Below are 6000 nucleotides of genomic sequence, written 5' to 3'. Positions count from 1 at the left end.
GATTCCATGCCTTGGAAATTCAAAGATGCATGAACATATACAAACTCTGAAAAATGCACACAGACACACAAAACATAGAGGACCAGTGACTCTAATTCTCTCTCTTGTCCTTTCCAGTAATTAGTTTCCCTCCTACATAGCGACCGTGTTTCCCTTTTTATCTGAGAGTACTCGATAATTGTGTTCTTCGGTTTGTGGGGTGAGACTAATGCAGGCCATAATAGATAGGTGTATTTGTGTCCAGTAACTACAGCAACCAATGAAAGAAAAGGGTCATGCAAGTATACATTGAAACCATATTTGAGCAAACTTTGAAGAGTCCATTCATTTTTGATGTTACCGGTGGAGGCATTGGTTTGATGGCACTTTAAATCAGTGGTAGAATACAGCTAATGTAAAAACTATAAAGTAGAAAAGGAAGATTATTTTACATAGTCCAGGTAATAAGTCTTATGTGAAGGAAACTATAAAAGATATCTATGAAAACATAATTTATTCTGAGTCTTTGGAGAAAAGTGAAACCATGAAAAATGTCTAAAATATAAGTTAATAAAATGTAAGATAAAGATTTTTTTATTTCAGTAGATTTAAAACAAGTCTGTCTGTCATTATGATCACGTCATGGTTTTGAAGTGTGGCAAGGGTTAAAAGCTACTTTTTATAAATGTATTTTAAATGAAATTAAAAATATTTCTGCAAGTTTGTCTGCAAGTGACACTGTTGTCGCCTTTCTGCATACCATAAAATGCAAGCAACACTTGATTCATGGGCTCTAAGGTTTTCTCCTTTGACATGATTTATCGGTCAGTGGTAAAGCAATCACAGCAACAGAGAAATCACTTTCAATAACAATCGAATCAAAGGCGACATCCACGCCAGTGATGAAAGACTTTACATAGCCTGATTGAGCCTTTAATATATCAGTGCTGTTAGGTTTCTGCACAACTGAGGAAAAAACAACAGATTTTACTCGTAGTCAGTGTTATTTCTCCTTACAGCAATTCCATCTGGGATTTGGCTTGTCACACAATGTGTACTCTCTTTTTGGCTTTTTTTTTTTTTTAATTTTGCTCGACAGCTTACAAATTCCTTCCTTCACATACATTTTCCCATGTGTTTTGTGTCAAAACTGATAACTCACAATTTTTTTTTAACAACAAATACCCGGCTCTGCTCTACCTGACAAAATCTCTACAAAGTGAATGCTAAAAAAGATGAATATGTAATTCCAGTTTTGCATACAATTTTAATTTGTCCTTTTTGTAGCCTCGCTCAAGGTTGGTGCTATTTCAAAAAAAAAAAAAAATGTGCAAATTAAAAAAAAAGAAAACTTTAATATTTAAACATTTAAATATTTTATCAGTAATGGATGAAGGCTTTTATAAAGATGTAGGCAAAGAACTGTCCCACTTCTGCTTACTTGTGTGCCTCTTTCTCATTCAGTGTACTCATTTCGCCATGCAGTAATTTCCTGATAGGAGATGAGTGACAGCATGGGAGGACAGAAACAAACTAAAATAAAGGAAACACAAACTCTGCACACACTGCAGTACTGATGTACGCATAAGTTTAACTCTACGAATAGCACTACAGTGGCTTTTAAAATGTAAAAGATTGGAAACAAGCAGTTTTTATACAATAATTATGATAATGATATTTCCTGTAGGTCAGTATCCATTATTCTAGTCATTATCTTTTTCTTTTTTTCTTTTCTTTTTTTTTGAAAAAAAAAAAACAAAGGTCAAGTTAACTTGACTTACAAGGGAAATTGGCTTGCTGGAAACCATGCAAAAGCTTTAATCTCACTGCACAGTAAATCCAATTATTTTCAGGCATTGTGCATGTGCATGTAAATGAACTCTGCAATAGCATGCTTTAATTTTAGTGTATAGATCCACCCTACTCGGTTTCATTTTACCTTTTTTTTTTTTTTTTAAAGGACAGCTTTCTCTGATAATGCTGGTGACTGGAGAGTGCTTTGTGTGCTTGTTTACCTTGATCAGTAGCAATGCTGTTTGGTTTGCATAGGCTATTTACACTTATCTTTCAGCTTGGCACAACTTTTTCCCAGGGTATACTGAAATATGTGCGTTTCCTCATGAGTTACACCCTGCTGCTTTTATTCTACAAACAAGGCGCTTTGATGTTCTTATTACTACTTTCATCACCTCCATGAAGGGGTATCTGCACCCTGCTAGGTTACCCATTTAGCAGATCTCCGGGAAGTCTGTTTGCCTCCAAATGCCCAGGTGATTTTTATTTTGTCAGCGGTTTGATTTACACGTGTTAGAATGTGAATATTTTGTATTCAGACAAACCATCGCCCTTGAAATCTCTAGTTCATATTTTGTATGCAAGCATGCACCCCGCATCGCGATTCAATTAAGAGTGTATACTTACATATGCTATGATTGCGGTATACAGCAGTCACAAGTGACCTGCTAATCAGCTTTTGTGCCTTAAAGAGAAAACATGTCAATCAGATTCCTTTCCTAAATTAAATTAAGTAGAGATGAGTCATAAGGGGTAAGCCTGAGGCACGCACAGAAGATTACTATACTTTGAGTATTTGCCAGAAGGTGATCATGCATATTCTCCATGTTAAAAGCAAATAAGAAACCAAACAAAAGCCTCAAAATAAAAGCTTCCTGTAACACGTGTAACACACGATACATTCCCCAGGTGCTTGCTCTGCTCCAGTGTTATAAAAACTATCCTCACTTTATTTAACAAAAAATAATTTCCCCCAGGGATCAATAAAGTATTCTGATTCTGATTCTGATTCTGATTTGATCAAAATGGTTATTAAATAAAGGTTATAGTAGTGTTGTATTTCATTTTAAATCATTTTTACACAATACGCACAAACAGTAACCACAAATTGCTGTGCTGGATTTGGACAACCTGTCAGATTTACAGCAATCAAAATCTTCTTCCCTCCATTAAATTGGAGGCTGTATCAGCACCGCACAGCACATTTTTCTTGATTGAGTTCTTTGGTCCACAGTAAACTCTGACTTATCTACCTTTCTACTCAAAAGGAAAAAAATAAATGGGAAAAATAATCATTTTAAAGACCTTTTCAAATGAGCCCTTTAATAAACTCGAAAAGAGGTACCATCACACAGATTGGCATTGTCATCTGAAGTGGAAATGTTCTTTTCTTTTCATTGTGTTTCCTTCAACAATCTCAAGGCTTTGAAAGTGGGGGCCAACGTATCAATCAGCAGTACCTGCATATTTACCCGAGCAGTTTTGGCATTAAACAAAGGGCACAGTAATACATATGTGGACAGGAATAAATATCAGGGCAGTAAATTAGATGTTTGGCCGTGCGCAGCTGATGGAATTGTTTCAATCCTGCCTGCTTAGCTATCTGGTTTTTATTATGCAACCTGCTCATTACCTCCCATCTCATTGTATTGTCGCAACCAAAGACCAAATAAAAATGAGTGGCTTAGCATAATGAAGTTCTTCCTAATAATTGTCTCCATGTGTGCTAACACTGGTCTAATGCCTGCACAACTACTTCACGACCTGTCCAGCGATCCTGTCTAGAGGGATCATTAGGGATATCTAAGACAAACCGAAAGGAAATGCATCTAAACGCACGAGGAAAAAGCTGAGAAACTTTCACTTCTCCATGAGCTTTAACTCTAATTAATATGGTAACAGACTCTGCAAAGACAGTGTAATCACTTCACAGATTTCAGTGACAGTGAAAATGATCCAGAACTGCAACATTTTAGGTAAGCTAAGTTGCACCTTTGATGATAAATAATCTGCAGTAGCCACTTTATATCTCACAGAGGTGAACATATGGTTAATCGAAAAAATGTATAAATATATGCACTGATGAAGTGCTTCCGAAATATATCAGCATTGCAGATACCTGTATCCATGTGATTTTAATGAGGGAAATAGTTTTTTACTGTTTCATGGGGGGGGGTTCAATCTGTCCGCTTACAGGTTTCTTACGGTTAATACTTCTGATTTGCATTTTTATCTTTAATTTCAAATAGTTTCACTCTGACCTTTACAGAAGGCAGCAGTTTAAATATTGTACACAAACCTAAAATTACAGAATTTTATAAATGTTCCAGAGAGCAGTGATTCTGCAATTTGATATTACAGATTGTTCCTTGATGTACTTCTATAACTATTTAAATTTTTAGTTTATTGAAGTATACTTTCGCTTTCAGTCTCACATGCCTAGAGACCAGTCTACAGACCCATAGCATTTACAGGTATTTCCTGACTGGTTGCTGAGCAGTTACTCAAGGTTGCTGGAAGTCACCAGGTAAAACTGTTTATAAAGAAGTATACGGAGCCGATTGCTCTCAGTTAAAAATATTTGCTTTCATAGTAAAAGTCACATCTTTTAAAACATGTTGGATGAAGCCAAGTGACACAACTTTTGCACTGCAGTTTTTCAAATTTCACTACTAGCCGGAAAGTGCTTGCAGACAGGCTGGCATCTTCAATACAAACTGCAGGTGGCTCCAGCAATCTGCTATCAAGAAAGTATCCAGTCCAAAGTCATTACAAGGAGGTTTTCAGGTTTTTTATATATATATAAAGATATTAAACTGTTACAACTGAGGCAGAGGAGGAACCACCTGTTGCTGATATGTCCCTGAAATAAGAGCTAGATAGAAAAAGAAATGTACGACAGTCTTGAATTTTTTTCTGATTTCATACCAAAGCTGACTTTAATGGCTTTGATATTGTTTTAGTTCAGGTTTATTACTATTACAAGAACAGTTGCTTCAATGCCCGTTTTATATTGTAAGGTAAAGACCCTACAATAACCTGTTTTATACACACACACACACCCCATGCATGATTGCTTGGTGACAGGGGAAAAACTCCCTTTTAACAGGAAGAAACCTGCTCAGGGAGGGGTGGATATCTGGTGCAAATGGTTGAATGTGTGTTTATATAATAAATACTTTATATTTTACCCAGAGATAACTATCAGGAACCATTCCCACCCATTATAGAAACTCAATTTTCCAGCATTGTTTCCGTCTTTGAAACGTGCAACTTATGTCTTTTTTAACCCTATTTCTATTCTTCAGCTCTCAGGCTTATGTCAGCGTATAATATAATTCATGACTTGCAGTAGTAAATTACATTTCTGAATTTATGAACCAAAAATTGTTGAGCAATTACAGAATATTTTCATTACAATCCCTGGAGAGAATGCACCATTAGGTGCTGGTTATGATCCATTCAATTATCTCCCTTTTCAAATGAGATCACAGGGGTGCAGTTACCTCTGACCACATATAATATTCATGCTGCGTGTTTCCATTCGGTGATAATCAGAACTCAATCAGCAGTTTGACAAATGATCAATCAGCTGAAGACTGCTTTCTCCAAAGCCCGTGTGTGGAAGCATTTTGCTCTGACCTAGCTGATCTGGAACATTAGCATTTATTTGCTGCCGTGTAACTTGTTATGCTATTTTGTTAGGCTAGATAATAGAGCGTAGCTGTGCACAAACTGCAGTTCATCCACTTATCTCTAAGTGTCTGTATTCTATGTTGTGGATGAAGCGGTATATCTTTCTGCAAAGACAGGGCTTTAGCCAGGAGATGACAGCGAGGAACACTTCAGCTGATTAGCTCACGCTTTTGGCCACATGCTTTTCACTTGAGATTCAATAAGAGCACCAAAATGTGTGCGAGTAAGTAGGTTGAATAATTTACCTATTTACGATGTTGTTCCACTGCTCAATGGAATAATGCATAAGACTTCTGGTTGGAAGGAAACTCTCCATGTCTCGATGTCACAGTTCATATTTGTCATATTCATGAAGCTGTCACTGTTATGACCTCGAGGATGGGGTTGCTACAAAAACATGTCAGATTTAAGCCACAAGAGTCCAGGAAATACAGCACCCAAGGAGAAAACACAGGTTACAGAGATTCAAACACACACTGAAAAAGTACAACTGTGGTCATAACAAGTTTGATTATTTAATATTTTTGGATT

Source organism: Mchenga conophoros, linkage group LG18 (genome assembly GCF_057382185.1).
Source record: "Mchenga conophoros isolate Kocher_MC1m ecotype Shallow Benthic linkage group LG18, M_conophoros_male_GT1.1, whole genome shotgun sequence".
Lineage (NCBI taxonomy): Eukaryota > Metazoa > Chordata > Actinopteri > Cichliformes > Cichlidae > Mchenga > Mchenga conophoros.
Note: the sequence above shows the minus strand (reverse complement) of the source record.